Source organism: Aegilops tauschii, chromosome 1 (assembly GCF_002575655.3).
Source record: "Aegilops tauschii subsp. strangulata cultivar AL8/78 chromosome 1, Aet v6.0, whole genome shotgun sequence".
Lineage (NCBI taxonomy): Eukaryota > Viridiplantae > Streptophyta > Magnoliopsida > Poales > Poaceae > Aegilops > Aegilops tauschii.
The window spans coordinates 160260551-160273306 of record NC_053035.3 but is presented as its reverse complement, the minus strand read 5'-3'; the positions used below and the strand labels follow the sequence as shown (position 1 = coordinate 160273306).

The window sequence follows — 12756 nt, the reverse complement described above, 5'->3', positions numbered from 1 at the left end:
CCTTTAGGGTCCTCGCACTTTGGGCACTGCAAATGAAACACACTAGATTCAGTAGGAAGAAAAATGCATCAACGGCAGCGGCTGCCATCCTAGGATTACCCGCGACCAAGGGACTTGGATTTATCGGGGATGGATGAAGAATTCATACCTGGTTCTCCATGAGAAAACCCTATGCAATCGCCGAGAGGGGGTTTTCTCTGAACAAGCCGACGAGGGAGAAGGGGATTCAGGCCTAGTGAAATATTGTCGCTTCGTCCATCCATCTTACTGCTAAAGCTGGAAAGGGGGGGCTTTGTGATTTGACGGCTCATTGGGCATTACTGCGGCGCTACGACCGGGGTGTGTCTACCATGCAGTTGTGCACTCCAATTTGTGCATATGGCACGTGGACCCCATTGCCGGATGCCCCACATATCAGCGAAAGGAAGTAGAAAGACAGGAGTAACTAGTTACACATAAATATATTTTTGACAGAGAGATACTCCCTCTGTAAAGGAATATACAAATCTTTTATATCACAACTTTATACATAAGAAAAATCAAGGGGAATATATATAACATATATAATTATAAAAAACAGACTTGTTTTTAACACAATATAGACGAGTTGGTGATGATGGTGTGCCTGCCATCCTGCAATATAGGCCGTCCGATTTATATTTGACGGATAGGAAGGAAACTATGGCAATTTTGCAAAAAGGTACCCACACACCTCTCCACATTTGCAAATAAGGCCTTCCCTCGTTCATCCTTTTCTCTCACAAGATAAAATACTCATACAAATGCATCTTGATGTCACGTGCAACGCACGGGCATTATGGAGGTTCAACTGAGAATATAATACTCAGACAGGCTCACGGTTCTGGACTTTGGGCCGCAGGCCCACCCTGCATGTTTGGGGGCCCATGTGTTCTACCTCAGCGCTTTTCATATTGCAAGCGATAGGTACGGCGCTGGTTTTAGATGCTGTCGCAAGGCGAATACACAAAATTGAATAAAGCACGGCAGCTGTTGGAATGAAATCGAACGACAGTTCCTAACCAGCAATGAGAGTTGCAATTCTATCAACGATATACCATGTGATAAATAATACTGTCGTATTACTTATACACACAGGACACTTGTTTCACCATGCCAGATTATTATATCAAAATCTCTCGGAGGATAGATCAGTTTGGCAGTTGCGTGCTGCTACTGAAGAATTTCAAAGCTGATTTGGACCAGCTCTCCTTACCGAGAAAGTTCGATTTTGAGATCATCCCCTACCGCAAGATATGATTTAGATTTGAACCTTGACCATCCTTTAGCATCAATCATCATGCCATCATCCTTTGTACTTACGGTATATTGAGCAGGTTCATTCACACCAAGGCTGCGCATGGTAAGAGAAACTTGGCCGCTGTCGCCCGGATTGTTGAACGACTCCCTCGTTGCTCTAGGAATTCTCTGTTTGCAAACAAAAAGACATACCCAAACAGTTAGATCAACACAGTGAATCATGCGAAACAACATGAAAAGAAAAAAGAACGAAACACTTGGGCGGCCAATGCTTACCAAGAAGGTGGACATGTCGGTTTTTGTAAGGACTTTGGTATATGAAGTGCGAACTGCAGCCCAGTCTGTTGCCGGTGCAACTGCTCGTTCGGCTGCCGCTGCACGGGCCGGAGCAGATGCAAGTGCAAGTGTTGGTGCAGGTGCCGAAGCCGCCGCTGTTGCTGGAGATGGTGCTCCTTGTAGAGCTGGTGCCGGTGTCGGAGCAGGTGCCGGTGTCGATGCCCGATCCTCCGGTAGATCAGCCTGATCCGCTGACGCGGTCGGTGCCCAATCCTCAGCTGGATCAGACTGAGCTACTGCCGCTGTCAGTGCTAGAGCAACTGCCGGTGCTCGATCCGTTGCTGAAGGTTGTACCGATGTGCGAGACAGCGGCGATCGTTTCTGGTCTGCTATGATCAGCTTTCTAACTTGACTAGGCTTCGTGACCGTGATCCAGTTTTTTTCTTCATTTCTTTTAAACGCGAGAAGGACTAATTGTGGCGTTTTTGTCAAACCAAATTGCAATTCAACATAGGGATTCAGCTTTTACTCAGACAACAGACTGATCCAATTTTTTCCAGTAATATAAGTGATGGACAGTGCCTTTGTTACTCACACAACATAAGAAGTGAAACCTGCAAAATAGCCATCGTAGAGCAAACCAAACGGTTTATTCTGTGATGAATGTCACATGACAAAACCTGCATCGTAAAATTGCAGGAAAAGAAAGAAAATATGACATTAAATCAATAAGATTTATTTGATGTGACACGAGTGAATCCTTACCAGGAAATCACTATGTTGAAGTACTAAACAGAAGATTGATCGTCCAACTACGGGTGGCATGCAGGGGCCCCGCCTACTCCCACAAGTAGGACAGTCCAAAGGTCATGACAAATCGTATGGACCGAACATCCATGGGACTGGAAATCCTGATGGGTGCGATAAACCCGGCAATGCATACAGATATTGGAGTGTAACCATAAATGATAAACCGTCATCACAAAAAAGATGATCTTGATACTTCAAAGTATACAGACTGAATTGAGTGGACGGACATTAACATAGACCGTTCTCAGGACCGACCACACACCAAAAGCGGCAGTACTAATAAACAATGCGGCTATATCTCCCACGTGTCGAGGCACGACTTAGAGGCATAACCGCAATGTGGTTTTGTCGCAAGAAGGGTCATCTTCACACAATCCCATGTAATGAACAAGAATGGGATAAAGAGTTGGCTTACAATCGCCACTTCACACAATACATGAATAAATCATACATCAATCAGAGTACACACATAGGTCCGACTACGGAACCAAAAGAAAAAAAGACAACCCAACTGCTAGATCCCCGATCGTCCCAACTGGGCTCCACTACTGATCAACAGGAAACGAAACAACCCAACGAACAAGAGCTTCATCGAGCTCCCACTTGAGCTCGGTTGCGTCACCTGCACTGGTATCATCGGCACCTGCAACTGTTTTGGAAGTATCTGTGAGTCACGAGGACTCAGCAATCTCACACCCGCGAGATCAAGACCATTTAAGCTTATAGAAAAGGATGGGGTAATGAGGTGGAGCTGCAGCAAGCACTAGCATATATGGTGGCTAACATACGCAAATAAAAGCGAGAAGAGGAGCAACGGAACGGTCGTCAACTAGTAATGATCAAGAAGTGATCATGAACTCCTACTTACGTCAAACATAACCCAAAAGCCGTGTTCACTTCCCGGATTCCGCCGAAAAGAGACCATCACGGCTACACACGCGGTTGATGCGTTTTAATTAAGTCGAGTGTCAGGTTCTCTACAACCGGATATTAACAAATTCCCATCTGCCACATAACCGCGGGCACGGCTTTCGAAAGATAATACCCTGCAGGGGTGTCCCAACTTAGCCCATTATAAGCTCTCACGATCAACGAAGGATATTCCTTCTCCCGGGAAGACCCGACCAGTCTCGGAATCCCGGTTACAAGACATTTCGACGATGGTAAAACAAAACCAGCAAAGCCGCCCGATGTGCCGACAATCCCGATAGGAGCTGCACATATCTCGTTCTCAGGGCAACACCGGATGAGACATCCTACGAGTAAAACCAGACCTCGAGTTTCCACGAGGGGGCCCCGCAGTCTACTCGGTTCAGACCAGCACTTAGAGAAGCACTGGCCGGGGGGGTTAAAATAAAGATGACCCTCGGGATGCGCGACTCCCAAGGGAAAAAGGCTAGGTGAGGCAAATGTAAAACCAAGGTTGGGCCTTGCTAGAAGAGTTTTATTCAAAGCGAACTGTCAAGGGGGTCCCATAAATCACCCAACCGCGATAGGAACGCAAAATCAAGGAACATAACACCGGTATGACGAAAACTAGGGCGGCAAGAGTGGAACAAAACACCAGGCATAAGGCCGAGCCTTCCACCCTTTACCAAATATATAGATGTATAAATAATATAAGAGATATAGTGATATCCCAACATAAATATAATCCAACATGGAGCAATCTTCATCTTCACCTGCAGCTAGCAACGCTATAAGAGGGGCTGAGCAAAGCGGTAACATAGCCAAACAAGGTTTGCTAGGAAGGGTGACAAAGATTAGAGGTTCATGACAGTTTGGGAGGCTTGAAAAGCAAGTGAATAGGTAGCGCAGCATAGCAATAGAGTGAACAACTAACAAGCAAAGATAGAAGTGATTTCGAGGGTATGGTCATCTTGCCTGAAATCCCGCTGGGAAGAAGAACGAGTCCATGAAGAAGACAAATGGACGTAGTCGAACGAATCCTCACAACTCCGGAACAAAACCGAAGCTAACGAGGGAAGCAACCCGGAAAGAAACAAACAACATAGCAAACACACAATCATAAACATGGCATGATGCACAGTCAAGTATGATGCATGTCCGGTTTAAATGAGGCATGGCATGGGAAAATGCAACAAACAATACTACAAATTAAGTGGAGCTCAATATGCAACGAGTTGCATATTGACGAAACACCACATTCAATTATTTAGTTCTCTCACGTTTATGTACCCAAAAATATTAAATGTTGATTAACATGGCAAGAGGTGAAGCATAAGTAAGACTATCTATCTAGGCAAGTTTAAATGAGGCCGAAACAACAAACAACGAGGCCGCAACAACAAACAACATTTCCGGAAAATCCCCATATGTCATTTAGCAGTTTAAAGCAAACAACAATTTTAACCATTTAAATGTTGTTATCATGATGCGGATGACAATGCAAGTTTTAAGCAACTTTATGAAAATGTTGACATGAGCATGTTATGAAGCATTTGTCGCCGTGGTGGAAGAAAAAGGGTGCCACGGCGGTGAAACGGAAATGGTGCCACGGCAACATATCGGTTCCGATAGCTCACGGAGATACCGGTGCAAAAGAAGTGGGCGTGAGCGTGTCATGCAAGGATGGTGGGGTGCTCCCAGATTCCGGGTTCCCACGGTACGGCGGCATGGCAATCGAGGAACGTGCAAAGACCTCTCTCGGAAACGGTGCAAACACGAGCATCTCTTACAACACACACGCATTCGTTCACGGGCGTCGTCTCGGGGTTATACCTTTGAAGCATGCGTTTCGGAACGGATCAAGTTCGGTACGATGTAGAGGAAGTAGTCGTTCATGGCTCGTCGTGGGAAGTAGTTGTACACGTTTCGTAGATGAACTTGGCGTAACCGTGCGGTAGTCGAACTTGGCGACGGTAGTGGTACACGTTGTCTTGTCGAATCCGAGCGACGGTAGTCGTACACGACATGTTGTGGAAGTAGTGGTACACGTATCATAGAGGAACTTGACAAAATCCAGTCCCCGGGGTCGTCGCGGTACTTGTAGCTCGTGTAACTCCACCGTTCGTTGCGTAATCGTACATGGGTCTCGGGTCTTGGTCCTTCTTCTTCTGCTTGCTTCCGCCGGACTTGCATGCTTGGACGATGGCAGTGGAGCCTGCAGCTCTAGGTCGAGGGAGGGGTTGCGACGTTGATTAGTGAACAAATACTGTGGATAACTTGCGGGCGTCCCCGGTGTAGGAAGAAGTCAGCAATGCCCTACAGGAAGCCATGCCTTGCCTGCGGCGGCGAGGTCGAAAGAAGGCACGATCTGTCGCCGTCTTCCACAGGCACGGGAACAACGCCACGTACGAGCCCGCGTCTCCCTCCGAGCCGCTCGACAGAGGAGGCGAGGAGGGGACTCCGAGAGCAGCAGAACAAGAGGCCCCAAGCAGCTGCTGCGGGAGGCGGAGGCGGAGGCTCCGCGTCGACGGCCGGCAAGAGGGAGCCCTCCCCTGCGCCGCGCCCAGAGAAGCCAGAGGCCTAGGGCTCGGGGCCAGCACAAGGCCACAGCGAGGAGGCGGACGAGGAGGTCCTGGCACGGTGGCGAGCTTGAGGCTGGCGACGGAGAGGTGCAGGTGCGAGCAGGAGATTGGGCGCACGACGGAGAAGGACGGCGGGGACATGCGAGCTTGGCGAGGCCGAGGCTGTGAGGCGGGGCGCGGCGGCCATGGAGGTGGGGCGCAGCACGGCTGCAAGACGGCGGCGGCTGCAGGGCGCCGGCGGTGGGTGTGGGTGGCGACGCCATGGGAGCGAGGAGGAGGTCGGGTACTGGCGCGCGGAGGGAGATGGGGATCGGGCGCGAGGAGAGGGAGAGGGGGTCGGGCACTGGCGGCGGTGCGGGAGGAGATGGGGATGGAGAGAGGCTAGGGTTAGAGCTGGGCCTAGGTGGGCCGCGGGGATGGGCCGGCCTGGAGTTGGGAGGCCCAGCTGAGCTCTCTTCTCCCTCTCGCACTCTCATACTCTCTTTAGCAGAAAAAAAATAGAGAGAAGAAAAGAAAGAGAGGGGTTAGGGAAAGATTTTTCGCATGGGGGTAATTTTCCCGGGCTCATAAAAATGTGCTTGTTTTGAGAAAATAGAAAAGGCCAAGATTGAAAGATTTAAATTCAAATTCATTTGATTTTAATTCAAATGATTTAAATAGGAAGTGAGGGTTGGGAAGGTCCAAAAATGTTCGGATTTTTGGTGGAGCTCCGGAAAATGAAGAAAGAATTTAGGGCAGAGTTTGGAGACCAAACTTGAAGCAGAAAAGGCACGGAATTATTATGCAAGTGTGTTATGATTAATTCCAAAGTTAATGGAATATTTTAATATAGCTCCCTAATAATATTGGGAGGATATATGTTATAAAGAGAAATCACCATGTGCATTTCCCTCAATTTAAATGGATCGAAGATCCATGCAATTTTACTTGGTTGAGTTTTTAAAAAAATTAATGACATGATGGCATGATGACATGATGCAATGCAAAATTAAAAGAGCAAGCACAAATGAAACACACAGCGATCACGAAATATGGAAGTCTTCTGAAGCGTCGGTCTCGGGGCGTTACAACTTGCTTAATGAGGGATCCCGGAGAGGGGGGCTTGGACAGGGCGATGGCTTTGAGCTTGTCTGCGGTAGTCTCGGTGGAGTGCTTGCGCTTCTTCGTACCATGAGCCTCGACAATTTTGGCCAGAGCCATAGACATCACTTCGGCCGGTGCTCCAGCGTCCATCAAGAAACTGTCAAATTTATTTATATATAAAAAGTACTTGACGATGTCATCAGAATAAAGATAATTAGCTTAGTAAATACCACAATAATTAGAAAGATCCAGCCTTTAATTCTGTGAGACAACAAAGTCTAACCATTAGATCTTCGTAAACCAGGTGGGTCCATGCCGTGGTCCATGTCATGAGACAACAAAATCCAACCATTAGATATTTGTAAACCAGGTGGGTCAGAATAAAGATAAGTCCAACCATTCGATCTTCGTAAATGATCTGGGTCCATAGCGTCCAATGACGGCTTCACGTTTGATTTTCACGATCCCAACCACAAACCCAATGGTCGGACCATCCCGTGAGGGATCAGAAACACACATGCATCACGCATCATTAAGAAGAAAAAAACATACAAATTGGGCCATCCACGCATACAGGATGGACCATGCCATCAGCGATGAGGCCATCCCAAAAAAAAGGTCTAATGTGCCTAACGAAATCGAAACTATCATATCTCTCCAAACAGAATATGTGTCCACAGAATCCAATTTTTTTCCATCGTGCAAACATGAGAAACTTAACCATCCATATAAGACCTTCCCCACGACCTCATAGGTTCGTTGTCCTCGAGATTTTAGGTTACAACTTCTACAATTTACCCTTTCCAAAGTTTCTTCAATTTACCCTTTCCAAAGTTTGCTGATGTTTTCTCTCTATGTAAGGTGATGTAATCCATGCTTCTATTTGGAGCAAACTGGTTGATAAATTTAAATCAAAAATTAAATAGGTACAAAATTAAGACCTTCAAAGTTTGGGAGTATGAAAAATACCGACCATTGAAGAAAAATCTCAAGATAAGTTTTGTCTATGATACAACGATGAAGGAAGTGGATGAAGGAAAATCCAAGTTTTCGGACTACCACTTTGAATTTGCTTATGGTGATACCTTGGATAGTAGGGTGATTATTGATAAATAGTGCTCAGGTACAATTAAAATCCATATCGAAGAACAAGCACCGGTGAACTAGATTTTTAAGTATGATTATGTGCAGATGTCATTCGATTGCTTACTACAATGAAGCCAATATAGCAAGTGCAAAAATAAATAAAGGGACGGGCATGACGCAAACTTCAAACGTCCGTGAGATTGAAGTCCTTTCACCAGAGTAAGTGATTATATTCTATAGATATTTTTGAATTGCATATATGATCTTTATATATCACTTTTTCATGGTTAAATGCATGAAGTGGTGAGATAATCAGAATCACGCTATGGGGGGATATTTGCAAATATGGTGAATGAAAAGCTTTTAAACAAATAAACAATAGTGATTGTCACTTCAAATTTGGACAGAAAATTCAATGGTGAGAACTATAATCTCTATGTGTAAACCTGAATCCAAATTACTGACAATTTATTACCAGGGCTATCACTACGCACGACAAATGCATCTAAAGTCTTCCTGGACCCTGAAATTCTAGAGACAGACCAAATTATTGAGAGGTATGTATATAATAATGCTATTATGTATGTTTTTGAAGTTACAAGTTTATGTGCTCATATTGTAATGTATTATAGGCATTTTGAAAGCGATGTTATTCCAACAATGGTTGGAATTGACGAAAGCACCCAAGGAATGATCGAAGAGCAAATGTTCTACAATAAAAAAAACATTGAGGGAAATTATAGAACTATGATATGTTGATGTTAAAAGAAAGGTTTCCCTCTAACCTTGATCATAAAAATCTTATACCTTCTCTATTTTACATTATTATGTAAACTCATATGTTTAATCTTTAATAGGAATTTGTATGCAGAACAAAAGCAACAATTGATGATATTATAACAGAAACACCATAACTATATGTGCACTTCCTGTCATTAAGTATCTGAAAATCCCAACATAAGGTGAGCATGTTAATGCACTAGATTGTCTTTGGTGCCATTTCTTTTAATAATAGACCAGTAATAACTGACACTATCATATTAGGTACCTAATTAAACTTGAAGGTACCCGAGGACACGACAACAACAACTTTCGTTATGTTTAATGAGGTAGCAAAGAGTCTTTTGGGCAACATATCTGCATCAACCCTATTAGAGCAGGAGGGATTCAACAACATAGTACCAGATATTATTTAAGACCTTTATGGCAGAACACTCATATTCCGACTTAAGTTAAATTCAAGGAATCTATAAGAGTGTATGGAAAATTTTAAAGTGAGCTTCACTTTTGAAGTTGATGACAGACTTGAGATGGAATATTCAAATGAAATAGTTGAAGAGGTATGCACATGCACATTTCAGTATTTTAAATGGTTTATAAAATTATTATGCGAGTACATTCTTTATAGGGTATACTGGAAAGGCAAGACACACAAGGTTCTTCAAATTTTGCTATGCAGAAGTCCGATAACAAGGTATTGCCACTAATTAATGGTTTTGCTGTCACGAGTGTGCAATTTTTGTTTTAAAGTATTAAAAAAATATTTTTATAGGTCAACCACTCCTCCAAGAATGCAAGAAATGATGAGAAGGAGGATATGTGCTGAAAGGAAACCTCTAAATCATCTAACAAAAAGCAACAAAGGAGGACAAAGAGACAGAAGTCTAGCAAAATATATGAAAAAGATGTGACAATGTTTGCTTCCAGAAATAGCAGAAAACCAATTGTTAAAATCGATGCTCCTGATGACGAGGTAACAAATGGAAAAAAAATTATCTTCCTGTATATGCATTGATAATTGTTTACAGCCTATTTATTTATGACATCACAAAACACACAGGAAGAGCCAAAAACTGTTTCGCCGAAGATAAAAGGAGAGGCCAAACATAAGAGATGTAAACAGGATTTGAAAAGAAAGGCTTTGCGAAATAAAAAAAAGTTCTTACAGAGAGCAATCTATTCGATAATGAGGTTTCAAATTACTTACGCTCATCTATATATACTAAAAATAATAATCCATGACAGTGTATCGGTCATTTCCCACTGTGGTCTAATTTTGTATGCATTTGATCTTATATATGTACTCCATAATACATTGTTAAATATGGCGATGATATACAAGCTTAATATCTACCATGCATTTATGGAAATTTATGAATGTTTCAATAATAACATTGTTCTTGCATTTATGCAGCGAGACAACAATAGTCACGCCGACAACAACTGTACCAGCACAGATGACCGTAATGAAGAATGGAACGCCAAAACTAGAAGCAGAACAAAGAAGGAAAGGACCGATTGCATAAAGAGGAGGAAAATATCATCTGAAGACATGCAGCCAACCTTGTATGATAGACCTAAGAGGATTAGGAGAGAACCAGCGAGATACATGGGCTAGGCATTATACAGCAGCAAGTGCTTACATACGTCCAATAGCTGCAAGAATTGAAGAATATACTATACACACTCTATACTTAGTAGTAATTGGCATTGATAAACATTTATGTTTATTTTGTGCTCCACGAGAGTACGGATTGAAGTTATCATGTGTACTCAGACATATACTTAAATTATTTTTAGTTACACTCGCTTGTGTCTTCTTTAGCATCTACCTCATTCAACACTAACAACGCCCATAAAGAAATAAACACTGATTTATTTTTAAGAATTGAAGAAAATCGAAGGAGGCATACCCAACAGGAGATGAAGATACATGGCATGATTGGAACATATAAACATTCCCAAAAAACACCTCCTTAAGATTGACATGTGGCTCTCTTACTCTTCATGTCACAAATATGATATCACCTGTCCAAATCAAATAAAAAAATTGATATCTAAGCAAGATAATAAATTAAATTACTATAAAACAGACTAAAGGAAAACATTTTGCGATTACTATAAAACTTCTAGATGGGTGCTGGCTTGGATGCTCGGCAGAGTAGAAGTCGTGTACATCGCCAACACACACCGTATGGTGACACACAAGATGCCCTGGTAAAGTATACACTAACTTATACAGTATATACTTACATCTTTAAAATGTACACTAACTTATTATTATCTACTCTATACCTCATTCAACACTTATAGATCACTTAAAAAAACATGCTATTCAAGAATTTAAGGGAAAAATATGAAATACTTACAGCTAACAAGAATTTCCTTAATTAAATTATATTGGTTGAATGGCACAAGGACAGGAAAAGGCTAGGAGAAAGGGGAAATATTACAGAGTCAGGAAAAGGAAAAATAAGGACCTGCAGCTCAATTTGGAACAATGTTGCCTTTGCAGGCCTGCGGGAGATGAAATCCAAGACCAAATCAACGACACGGACGACAGCATCAACGGCAGCGTCCAGATCGATGATCTTGCCTACACTCTGGTGTAGTAGATCCTTGGGCCCTGCTAACCCTCAATCGCCGTCGATGGTCACCCCGTCAAAGCACCAGGTGCGGGGGTGGCTTCAGGTTAGGACGAGCATCCTGAATGCAGTGAATCAAGAGAGCAACCTGATGGGTGGTATCCAACATCAGCAAATTTTAACTGATAAGAAAAATAAGAGGAGAGGAGAAAGGGGATCGGCCAAGAACATTCTCACTTGTGTGAGGAAAGAAGAACGGAGAAGTCCAGAAGACTGCAGAAAGGGTAAAGTGAAGAGTAATACTGGTGGGACCCATGACACCAATTACGTACTGTGGAAACTATGAGACAAAACAATGTAACGTCAAAATATAAGGCAACTTGGTACTGCCGAGCTTTTTTTTAAATACAAAACTTGATAGTACCGTTGAGTGCACGTGTATGGAAGCAAACACCAACAAACCTTTTATGCATATACGTATACTGTATATATAAATAGTAAAACATTTACTCTACAAAAACAATAAAAAATATGCCAATATTTCATAGCGTTAGTGAAATAATTTATGACTACATGAAAACAAGAAGAATAACTTTACACACACAAAAGACCGACATGATAAAAATGTTAGAAAAAAATATATAATTTGAAGAAATTTTTTTTGCGGGGGAATTTGAAGAATTCAACCGAACATAAAACTGAAAAAACCTTTACCCAGGTGAAATCTACATTACCTATATCAAGCTATAACTACAAGCATTAATTTGCTTATTCTCCAAATAGAGTTGTATGTTTATCCCAGACAAACCTAATGATGATTGGTTAGCCACAGGAGAATAACACAAGACAATATATGTATAGCTACAACCATGGCGAAAATGCTAAATGGAGGCTGAGCACCGAGCTCCATGGAGCTCTTTATTTTGAAAAATTTAAAAATCACATTTTGAAGCTTAAAAAAACTTCAAAAATTGTCCGCATTCATACGGATGTGTAATACATGTGTGTGAAATTTGAAGATGATATACATTACGATGAGAGCTATACAAAAAAGAAAAAAATCATGATTTTGAAATGATGAACAGTACGCGCACTGTTCACTACAAAAAATGCATGAATTTGTCTTTTTTATGTAGCTCTCACCATAATGTATTTCATCATCAGATTTTACACACATGTAGAACACATCCACATGAATGCCTATGGATTTTACCGCAATTTTTTGAAACTTTAAAATATGTTTTTTCTGAATTTTTTTAAAAATAAAACGAGCTCCATGGAGCTCGTCCTCCGAAATGCTGCACTCCAACCATGGCATGATACTACTCTTAAAAAGGAACATTATCAAGGTACTCACTCCATTTCAT

At 42.4% G+C, this 12756-nt stretch overlaps 1 long non-coding RNA gene across 2 annotated transcripts; it reads right to left on the bottom strand.

The window, feature by feature from the left end:
- Positions 1-3891: 3891 nt before the first annotated feature.
- LOC109768503 (uncharacterized) lies at positions 3892-11900 on the bottom strand. 2 transcript variants are annotated; one of them, XR_012204490.1, is made up of 4 exons: positions 11627-11900; positions 11285-11537; positions 5107-10832; positions 3892-4339 (listed from the first exon to the last, which is right to left on the bottom strand). It is a non-coding gene; the product is annotated as an uncharacterized lncRNA (long non-coding RNA). The 2 variants fall into 2 exon arrangements; XR_012204491.1 differs by lacking the exon at positions 11627-11900 and having other exon boundaries at positions 6873-10832; positions 11285-11620.
- Between the last annotated feature and the right edge of the window lie 856 nt (positions 11901-12756).